At 40.0% G+C, this 11,940-nt stretch overlaps 1 protein-coding gene across 1 annotated transcript in view; it reads left to right on the forward strand.

Moving 5' to 3' along the window:
• Positions 1-4,428: 4,428 nt before the first annotated feature.
• The window catches only part of NDP (Norrie disease (pseudoglioma)), a 52,525-nt gene continuing 45,013 nt past the window's right edge, over positions 4,429-11,940 (forward strand). Inside the window, exon 1 of the mRNA XM_006864254.1 lies at positions 4,429-4,578. The gene's annotated coding sequence lies outside the window, so the exon portion shown is untranslated. The remainder of the gene's footprint in view (positions 4,579-11,940) is intronic.

Genomic DNA, 11,940 nt, shown 5'->3' on the forward strand with positions numbered 1-11,940 from the left:
AGAATATTGAACGTACCATGGGATGACAAAAGAACAAACAGAGTGCTCCTTAGAAGCAAGGATGGCAAGACTTTGTCTCTCATACTTTGGACATGTTAGAAGGGACCAGTCCCTAAAGAAGAACATCATGAAAAAGTGGAGGTTCAACAAAAAAGAGGAAAACTCACAAGATGGATTGACAACAACAATGGACTCAAACATAACAACAATTGTGAGGATGGCACATGTTCTGTTATGCATAAGGTTGCCGTGAGTTAGAATGGACCTAACAACAACAGCATTATTATTATTATTATTAATAGAGTCTCTGGGTGGTACAAACTGTTCACATGCTGGTTGGTAACTGAAAAATTGAAGGCTATAGTTCTTAACTGTCTGTAACTCCTTAAGAATCACGTGGTTGTTGTTGTTGTTAAATGCTGTGCAGTCAATTCCAACTCATAGCAACACTGTATAGGGTTTCTAAGGAACGGCTGATGAGTTTGAATCGCCGATCTTGCAGTTCAAACTGAACTTGAGGTCGAGTGTTTATCCTATTGCACCATATTATATGCCCACAGAGGCATTTTCTGCTTTTGAAACATTATAGCAAAGACTACAGTCTCCTGACAATGAGTCTGATCCATTTGTTCAGGAAGAGTAACTAGAAGTAGGTGGAGGCTACATTTCCATTCATTTGTTAATGATGTTAATTTGCCTGAATTTGGAAAAAGTGTTCAGGTCAGGACTCATGGTTGCCAACCTCAGAAACTGTCTCTAGCTAATTACAGTGGAAAAGAATTTATTGGCCAGATTTTGGCAGGGCTGAGAGGTGGGGGTGGTTCACAAAATCACCAGGAAAACTAGAGATCCAGTTTCATATAATGGTGGCAATCTTAAATGCATCCAGGAGACCACACTGCTAAGGATGCCACCATGGGTCCTGTGTTTCCAGGACATCCACCATCACATTTCTGGACTCTGTTGCCTCTGGACACCAGCTGCTGCAGCCACTGGGCTCTTCATTCCAGTAGGACATCATATAATCTTAAAATGTCTGCATGCCGTGGCCACTCCTCCAGGCTGGCACATCTAGGAAGCCAGGCTTAGTCACACCTGGCTCCTGGCTCCAGTTGCCCTGATTAGGACAGAGGAAGCACTTACTCCCTTAAGGTTCTGCCGAGTAGGCAGGTCCTTCCTCCCATCTGCTTTGAGACTTCCCATTCCATTCCACCCCCAGAGGTTTTTGGATGCTGGGTGGCTTCTGTAAATGTTCATTAGAGATACAAAGAAAGAAAGATGCAACCTAAAACTTGGACCAGAAATCAAAGAATCCAAAGGGGTCCTTTAAAGGATTGCCTGCCCAGTGAAAAGGTGTCTCATTCTTCAAACGATTCCATTGTAGATGAAGTAACAGCAGGGTATTTTCATCGCCACCATCTGCCAGTTTACTGTACTATGGTGTCTTGCTTGTTGCTCTGATGCTGGAAGCTATGCCACTGTATTTCATGTACCAGCAGGCTCACCCAAGGTGGACAGGTTTCAGAGGAACTTCTAGACTGAGACAGACCTGTAAGACCTGGTGATCTACTTCTGAAAATTATCCATTTGAAAATTTTATGGATCACAATAAAATGCTGTCTGATATAGACCTAGAAAATGAGATGCCTAAGTTAGAATCCACTCAAAATACACAGTGGCCAAAACAATGGACTCAAGCTCACCAGATGGTGAGAGATAATGCAGGATGGGACAACATTTCATTTTGTTGCGCATGTGTTCACCACGAGTCAGCTGATTCAATGACAACAAATGACAATAACATTTTTGTCCTTCTTTATGAAAATTAAAGGGAGCCCTTAAGTCAAAATTGACTAGATGGCAGCTTTTTTCCCCCTCTTCTCAACAGCATTAAGGATGCCAGTAAAACAACTGCCCATGGCACTGTGGTCTTTCTAAAAATCAAGGTGACTGTGATGAAATGTGTTGCTATTACCAGATACCTATTGACAGGCTTAGAAATGAGTCTTTTGAAGCCCAATGGGTTGAGAGAAAGTTCCCCTCTTAAAAAGGGGCAACAGATGGCATTCTTTCTTCATTATCCTTGGCTAGAGGAAGCAATGGGGTTCTCTTTGGGAGGGAACCTGTCTTCTCTGGACAGGGAGTCAGTATGGTCTTCAATCTTCACATTTTCTGTGTGCGTTTAGAAGAGCAGATGGTAGCAGACTGGAAAATTCCAACCAGGAAGAACTGCACCTTTTCACGTTACTTCAGAGACGATAGGATGTCTCTGAGAACCAAAAGGAGGAAGATGGCAGGGAACATGGTGAACATAGGTTAAGAAAGCCAAAAATTTTCCATTAAGTGAGAAGAAAAGGTGGGCAGACATCAAGCTCTGATATGTGAAAATGTTGGTCTCCAAAGATTTTATACTCACTTCAAATTTGACCCACCGAATTGAGCCAGAAAATGTGTGCATGACTGTTTCCAAGGCTCTTACTCAGCTAGCTACAAGTCATTTCCCCTTTCATATTATTTCCATTTTTAAGGTCCAATTTCCATTTGGTTTCTGATCTTCTGCTTTTAAGACTTTTAGCCAATATCATCATTGGTCAAGTGCCAAGTTTTCGTTCAAGGCTTTGAACCAATGTATTTATCCTTGTTAGTGGATTCTGTTTGTGACTAGTTGGTTCAAGGCAGACAGGAGTTTCCTAGTAGAGCAAAAGAAAATAGACTTCTCATTATAGGGTGGAAGTAAAACTGATAATCTTAGACTGCTTGGAGTAAAAGTTCTAGAAAAAGTAATAATGCACTTATGTGGTACTGCAGGTTAATGCGCTGCGCTGCAAATTCAGTTTGAACCGCAAGGTCAGCTGTTCAAGCTCACCAGCCGCCTCAGAAACCCAAATAGGGTCCTTATGAATGGGAACTAAAGCCACAGGACTTAACAACAACAACAACCTATGTAAATAAACTGATACAATGGAACACAGCAGTTTCTATATTAACAATTATGGAGCTCCCAAGAGAAATTTCTTAAGTTTTATGATTCATTCACTTTTCCATGAAATGCTAATTTTTATGTCCTCAGTTTATTTCTTAATTTGTTATTGTAAATTGCTGTTGAGTCGGTTCTCACTCAGAACAACCCTGCATAGGGTTTCTGAGGAGTGTCTGGTGGGTTTGAACCACTGATCTTTCAGTTAGCAGTCCAGTTTTTATCCTACAGCGCCATCAGAAGCCCTAATTCTTAATAAATGTTAATAAAAAAATATTCTGGGTCTGGGTCTATTAGGCATAAACATTTTACAAATGGGTCAATAAAAATTAATAATGGTTTCTGTCTTAATTTTAAGCTTTTTAAGGGCTAGAATTATGAAATCCTTCCATTTTTATTCCCATAACTCGTAGCTAGCAGACATTGACCCCACAAGAACATTACCTTTATCACTTTCCAACTAGTTGTGATGGGGCCTTTCCTGCTAGTTCCACACTCATGTATGTCAAGTAGTTGAGGACCACACTTTGTCGCTGTTTCTAAATCATATCTAAATGTTTATTCTAAATACACAGATGAAGGTGCTCATTGGATTGCTTTGTTGTTGTTGTGAAGTGCCTTTGAGTTGATTCCGACCCATAGTGACCCTGTATAGAGTTTCCAAGGAGCAGCTGGTGAGCTTGAACAACCGACCTTGCAGTTCAAATGATTTTGCAGTCTGACACATTAGCCCACAGCGCCTCACCAGCACTCCTGGGGCTTTAATCATGGATAGAAAGAGGAGGTTGTCTGCTCCTGCAAACATTTACAATTTCAGAAATCCTATACAGGGCCACTATGGCACTAAACAACAACATAATGCTAAAAAATAAATTAATGGATGAACAACTTAGAAAAAAAAAAAAAATCACCACCCACCTACATCTTGCTAAAAGAGGGCAGTGTTTTGGTTCAATAGCACTGACTGAGAAATATCTGTTTCTCATCTCTCTCCTCCTTAGAATTTCAACTTCATCACAGTCAGCTGCTGAATGGTTAAATGGCATGACAATCCATCGTCTTGATATTTCCCAAACTACGTGTCTTATTTCGGACTGCACATTTTGATGGCAGCCACATGTTTGCAAAAGAATTAAATTCATAATATTCATTTAGCCCTGATTCTTTCCATAATCCACCGCCCACCCACCCCCAAAAAATAGAGGGAAACTCTTGCCCTTATTCTTCTGGGTCGTTACCATCATAAGATGCTCGGTGGAAGGCAGCCGAGTGGTGGGCAGCGGCTTGCGTCCCGATAACTAGCGCTTCGAATTTCCGTGGTATTCCCATTTGCTTGCGCACTGCTGTGGCCGCTCGCCTGATTGATATATGACTGCAATGGCACTTTTCCATTTGACATTCTCTCTCTCTCTCCCTCTCTCTCTCTCCCTCTCTCCCTCCCTGTGTCGCTTAAACAACAGTCCTAACTTTTGTGTGTTGCAAATATAAAAGGCAAGCCATGTGACAGAGGGACAGAAGAACAAAAGCATTTGGAAGTAACAGGACCTCTTTCTAGCTCTCAGAAAAGTCTGAGAAGAAAGGAGCCCTGCGTTTCCCCCAAGGTAAGCAGGAAAACAAGCGCTGACGACTTGCCTAGGAAATTACTTCTTTCCAAACCGAGCATTTCATCCTCCTCTCAGACAAAGAGACAATCTTTAAATACCACTTAAATTTGCATTAATTGAATTTGCATTAATCTGTAGCTTGATAGCATTGTGTCTTTTGTTTTTGTTTTGTTTTTTTAACTAACGTGCTTTTGAAGTCTGTGACAGAGCAGGGGAGCCTCACAGAGAGACTTGAAAATATCTTTTGGGTGGATTTAAAGAGATTTTATTTGCAAATTCTCTGGGTAGTTCTATGTAACTTTGTAGTGCTTCTTATATTTGTTCATGAGGAAGGGCACTGAGAAGCAGCCTCTCTCAAATCCTGGTTCATGAATCTCCAGCTATCTTCCCAACTGCCCTCATCCCACTACAATGGGGCACTATTAATGCAGGCACGCCTGAGAATTTAAAAGTGCACTGTTTACTTTTATTACTACTTATGTATGCTGCTGATCTCCTGCCAGGGCTCTGCCGGAGTGCTTAGAATGACTTCAAACAATAGGCAACATTTATTTCTAGCTTTCTCTGTTATGCTTTGCAAGAATCCTGTTCCTTTGCACCCTTCTTCCAACGTGCAGGGCTTATATTCCATAGATACAGTCAGGAGCCCTGGGGAGAGATGAGGATGGGTTTGCTATATGATTTTTGATTGGGCAAGAAGTCCAAGGCAATGCAGCTGTTTGCCTTGGCCTTACAGCAAAGGGTTATATTTAGTAGTCAGCTTGTCTCTGCAGCACAACCAACATCTCAATGAGGCTGTCCAAGGATGCTCCCATCAGCACGGGGATCAGGACCTATTGTAATAACTCCTTAAAACACCTGAGGAGTATATTCAGAAGGTTCTTTCAAACTCTGAAATACACATTTTCTCTTTAAAGCAAGAATTGCGCTGGAGGAGGCCTGAGCATAATAACTCTTTCTTGGGGAACAGTGAAACTTGACTATGAACAGAATGTTAATGACTCAGAACTCCCCTGTAACGGTGGCTCATTGTAATGGATCAGCCCAGGAAAGAGGCTGGCTCTCAATTGTACTGAGGTTCAGGTGTAGAGAAGCAGCTATTTGGAAAGGTGGGAGAATGCCAGGCTCTGTTCTGTGTAACTAGCATTAATAACAGATAGGGCTGCTGCTAAACTTTCCTCTAGCGTTTCTAATATTGGTGTATCTTAAATACAAGGAGTTGACAGTGGCAAATTGCTCCAACACATAACATTAACTACAAGGTACACTTGAACACATAGAAATGCCTAAAATGCCAGGTTGTCTGTGGGTGTCAACCAAATGCAAAGGGGACTGTTGAAAGCCTCTCAGTTGAGGCTTTATCTGAATGTCAATATCTGCTCTCCTGTTCTTCGTTCACCCAAGTCTGGCTTCTGACAATTCCTTCCTATTTGAAGAACGTTGCACTGACAGTAAACTTGAGCATCCTATTGACCATTTATTTATTATTGTGGACAGGAAACAGGCTATATGGGGAACTTTTCTGATTTTCTCTAATAACTAGCCTCGCTAGCATTGTTGAAATTAAAATCTAGCTCTTGAATGAGTTAATTTACAGCTGTGGAATTTGCTCTATTGGTAAAAGATACTATAGACTTTTTGTAAAAAATTTGTTGCTACAGATTTTTACAGTGATTTGTTTTTAAACAACTGCTATTAGCATACCATTTAAACAAATGAAAACAATTTTCTTAAACTATTATTCAATAGTAATAGTTTCATGAGAGTGTTTATCCCTAAAGACCAAGGCTCTGCATCATTTCTGTTAGAATGCAGTTTGTTCAGGTAAAAGGGAGAGTTAACCAGGGCCTTCAAGAGGATGGTGTACCAAACAGCTGACACTCACAGATGAAAATGTGCCTGTAAGAGTTTTCAATCTTGAGTCAAGTCCTGAAGACACTGCCAAGGGAAAAATAAATCATTTTTCAATACATTTAGCAATTTCTAACTCATTTCTTTTCTTGGGCCCTTGAAAAATATGGTGCAATTTTTTTTTTCCAGAATTATACCCACCAATAATTGTTGTTGTTATGTGCCATGGAGTTAGTTCCAACTCATAACGACCCTGTACAGGGTTTCCAAGGCTGTAAATCTTTACGGGAGCAGAAAGCCTCATCTTTCTCCCATGGAACTGCTGGCAGTTTCGAACTGCTGCCCTTGAGGTTAGCAGCCCAATTCGTAACCATCACACTACCAGAGGAGAATTCTTCAATTCCATCATCACTGGCTCTAGTGATTGATGCATAAATATGAATAGTTATGGTATTAACTTGTCTTTCTTGTCTGTGTATTATCCAATCACAGACAGCATTGGTCTTCAAGACAGATCTTAATATATTCTTTTTGATGATGAATGCTATGCCATTCTTCTTCAATTTGTCATTCCTGGCATAGTAAACCATGTGGTTGTTAGGTTCAAAATGGCCAGTACCAGTCCATTTTAGCTCAATAATGCCTAGGATGTCAATGTGTTCCATTTCATTTTTGACAATTTTCATAGATTCTTTCTTCGTACATTCCATGTTCTGATCATGAATGGTTTCTCTTCATTTTGAGTTGTGCCCAATCAGCACATGAAGGCCCCAAAGACTTTAATCCATTTGTCTCATACAGTAAACTCTACTCTTAGGAGGCATCATTTCCTCAATCATATTTTGATTACCTTCCAACATGAGGGGCTCATCTTCTGGCACTATATCTGACAATATTCTGGTACTCTTCATCATGTTTCAATAGTCAATATTCTGGTGCTGTTTTCAGTGACTTAAATATTTGGAAGTAGTACGTCTCTCCTTCTTTCTAGTCTGTCTTCATCTGGAAGCTCAGTTGAAACCTGTCCACCATGAGCGATTCTGCTGGTATTTAAAATACCGGTGGCTTAGTTTCCAGAATCACAGCAACATGCAAGCCACCACAATTGGGCAAACTAAATATTCATTGGGCAGATTGACAATATTCAAACTTCCCATTGAATATTTAGGGGTAAAATGCCGTGAAGTAGGCAATTTGCTTTTGCATGGCTCAATAATAAATACGTGCATATCTATAAAGATTGAAAGAAACCAGAAACAAATTAATAAATATAGTGTATAAAGGTGAAATTAATCTAAGGTATTAGATAATGGGTACCTATGGGAGGAGAAAGGGTGTCATGACAATAAGAATAAAGAAGAGGGTGTGGGGCTTGATGGCAGACTAGGTAGAAAAGCCATACAGACCCCTGTCAGTGAAAGCACAGAAAACCATACAAAACAGATTCAGAGCAACATCCCGGAACTCTGAACTTCAGATAAAGTGATAAACAAGTTGTTCGAGTGCTTACTGTGAGTAAGAATCGGAACAGGAGCAAGAAGGATTTGATTTCTCATTACATGTAGCCATCATGTTCCACCGCTTCCATTTTGAACAAGAGTGAATGAAAAGAGGGACAAAGAGAGTGCTTCCAGTGCTGAAACCAGCCAGTGAGCTGCATAAACAGAGGTGCGAGTGTTTTGTTTTTGATCATATCACCTCTTTTCTTTTGCTATGTCTACTCATCTCTGTGGTGGTAATCCGAGGGGAGAATTGCATGAGTAGACACCCCCAGGGAAGGTTCTATGTTACATGCACAAAGTTTTGAAATGTGTAGAAGAACCTGAGTGGACCATGAGATCCCTACCTAGAAAAGCAGTGACAGCAGAGACAGAGGCAAAGATGGTGACATGGAGAGTCAGAACAATTGTGGGCTGTAGACCCATGAACTGAGAACAGCTGTGTGCCTGCAGGCGGGAGGCTGATTGGCAGAATTTGCTCTTTGGACATTTAAATGAATATATAGTTTTTGTTTTATAAGTGTACATCAAATATTTTTGCTTTATTTACTTGTGAAATATAAGATGTGAAAGGGAACCACAGGGAGGAAGTAGAGTAACTGTTATTGCAGGGAGGGGATTGTAATCACTGAGACGGAACAAAGAGTATAATTTGCTGAATGTAAAGCTGATGATCTTGTTTGTAAGCTTTCATTCAATTCACAGTAAAAAGTTTTTTTAAAAAAACTGATATTTGTCATGAATAAGTTATTAGTTTTACAAAATTTTTTCATGCCATCTTCAACATCATTTCTATCACCAAAGCCATATTTTCCAACTACTGATCCTTTCTCTTTGTGTCCATCCTTCTCATTCCAATCACCAGTAATGATCAATACATCTTGATTGCAGGTTTGATCAATTTCAGGCTGAAGAACTTGGTAGAATTCTTCAATTCCATCATCAATATCTTTAGTGGTCCATGCTTACATTTGAATAATAGTGGTATTAACTGTTCTTCCTTGTGGTGTTGCAGGTGGTTGTGTGCCACTGAGAAGATTCCAACTCATAATGACCCTATAGGGTTTTTAAAGCTGTAAATAATTACAGAAGCAGAAAGCATCATCTTTCTTCCATAGAGAAACTGGTAGATTTGAACTACTGATCTCACGGTTAATAGCCCAGCTTATAATCTACTAGGCTCCCAGAGTTCATTGGTCTACATCACTGTGTTTAGTGGTCAGTGTTTATATTTGAATAATAGTGGTATTAACTTGTCTTCCTTGTAGGAGTTTGGATAGTATCCCATCTCAGATACTTCAAGATCAATCTTGAAATGCTCTTTTTGATGATGGATGCTATGCCATTCCTCTTGAATTTGTCATTCCTGGCATAGTAAACCATATGATTGTCAAGTTCAAACTGGCCAGTGCCAGTTTGCATAGTATATCTCACTTTGTGTTCCATTTCACTTTTGACAACTTCCAATTTTATTAAATTCATACTTCATACAGTCATTCCATGTTCTGATTACTAATAGATACCTGTAGCTGTTTCTCATTTTAAGTTGTGCCCCATCAGCATTTGAAGATGCTGAAAGCTTTACTCCATTGGCATCATCATGGTCAACACTACTTGAGGAGGCAGCTCTTCCTGATTCACATTTTGAGTGCCTCTCAACCTGAGGGACTCATCTTCTGGCATTATATCTGACAATATTCTGGTGCTATTCATAATGTTTTCATCTACCAGCATTACATCTGACAATGTTCTGCTGCTATTCATAAGGCTTTAGTGGCTACGTATTCAAAAGTAGTCTGCCTTTCCTTCTTCCTAGTCTGTCTTAATTTGGAAGCTTCACTGAAAACTGTTCTCTATGGGTGACCCAGCTGGTATTCATAATACCAGTGGCATAGCTTACAGCATTAAAGAAACACACAAGCCACCACAGTACATCAAAGTGACAGATGAGTGGTGGTATATATATATATATATGATGGGGTTTCATGGAACAATTTCCATTCTTTCTATGAATTTTTTTAAGCCCCTAGTATTTTCTCTCTCACTGTGGCAGATACAATTGGTTATATACTCAACTGCCATTTATCTGCTTTCATTCTTAATAGACTCTATGCTTAGTCTACCATATACCCAGCCTCATTGCAAAGATCATGACTGGACTAGACCCATCAGGGCAATTGTGTCACTTTTCTGAAGCTGAAGTTGAGATGGACATGTGATCAAGTTCTGGTCAATGGAATGTCAGAAGTCTTTTAGGTTTCTGGAATAATTTTCCTTCCTGATTGAAAAAATAGGTCAACAGCATGCTCTTTTTTCTTACTCTTGAATGTCCATGCGATTTCTGCTAGTCATCTTGTGTCCACTTGACTGTCAATGGAGAACAGAAGCCATCACATTGAGCATAATGGTGGTGGAAGGAGGAGGTTGGGTCTTTGATGATACCTTAGAGCCACTGTATCAATCCTAGAGCTGCCTACCTCCTGACTTTGTTGTTGTTGTTGTTAAGTCATGTTGTGTTGGTTCCAACTCACAGCAATGCTATACAGGGTTTCTAAGGAGTAGCTGGTGAGTTTGAACCACTGACCTTGCAGTTCAGATTGATTTTGTGGTCCAGTGCTTTATCCTACAGAACCACTTCAGGACTCACACTATAAATGTTCTTATTTTAAGCCATTGATACTTGAGTTTTTTGTTACTTGCTTTGAATATATCATTACAGACATATTCCCTCACCGCAGAAACTTTCTCTGTCTTATCCAGTCATGGTGCCCCAGGATTGAAAATAATGCCTGGCATATAGGAGGCACCCAAAGAAAATTTGTTGAATGAATACATGCATACATGAATGAGAATACTGGTTAACATTCCTTCCTTTGGAAAAACTTTGCTCTTCTGCCTTAGTCTTCTTCTATTTACATAGCCTCTTATTTATCTTAGTCTGTCTTTCCACTCTCTTCTGTCCTTTTAAAAACCATATGACTTTAGCTCCTTTGCCTTGCTTCAGATGAGTTCACTACCTCGATCACCGTAGCAACAATTTTGGCCTAGTCAAGATTTTTGACTGGGGTTCACTCTACAAGGGTCACTTTTGCTCTTTGGTTTCTCTATTCTGGACTTCAAATTGTATTATGTTTTTTGATTTTCTTATGGTTCGAATCACATTCTAGCTTTCAGTGTCGTCATGAGCAAACATTTCTCTCTTTTCTAAAGTAATACCTTGAGAATTACATTTTGAGAACTGGATCATTTTTTCCTTTTATTTGTATCCCTTATAAATCCTGGTGTGGCGCTGTAGGATCAACACTGGACTGTGAATCACAAGGTCAGCAGTTCAAACCCATCAGTTGCTCCTCAATAACCCTATACAGGGTCGCTATAAGTCGGAACCAATTTGGCAGCATTTAACAACAACAACAAATCACAGAGCATTGCTATGAAGAATCTGATTACTGAACTTCTGTTGAATGAAGACAGCATGGCATCTTGGTTCAGCAATGACCTTTCGAAGGAGGAAAGCCAGAGTTCGTATCTGCCATTAGATTGCTGTGTCAAGCATAGACAAGTCACTTAACCTCTTAGAGCATCAGTTTCTTCATTTGTCAAATAGGCACAAGAATACCATCCATCTTATGGGGTTGTTGTGTATCTCTCTGAATGAGATAATGTATATAGAATATTTTGTGCAGAGCTCAACAAAAAATAACTACCTATTAAATAGTTAGCGTAGTGGTTATGAGTAGGGCTGTGAACCTTAAGGTCAGCAGTTCGAAACTACCAGCTGTTCTGCTGGAGAAAGAAGAGGATTTCTGCTCCCATAAAGATTTACAGCCTTGGAAACCCTGTACAGAGTCTCTATGAGTCGGAACCGACTCCATGGCACACAACAACAACAACTGAAGGGGAGGAGTCCTGGTGTGGTGTTGTGGGTTAATGCGCTGGAATGCAAAATCTGTTTGAACTCCAAGGTTGGTGGTTCAAGCTCACCAGCTGCTCCTTGGAAACCCTATAC

Source organism: Chrysochloris asiatica, unplaced genomic scaffold (genome assembly GCF_000296735.1).
Source record: "Chrysochloris asiatica unplaced genomic scaffold, ChrAsi1.0 scaffold00062, whole genome shotgun sequence".
Lineage (NCBI taxonomy): Eukaryota > Metazoa > Chordata > Mammalia > Afrosoricida > Chrysochloridae > Chrysochloris > Chrysochloris asiatica.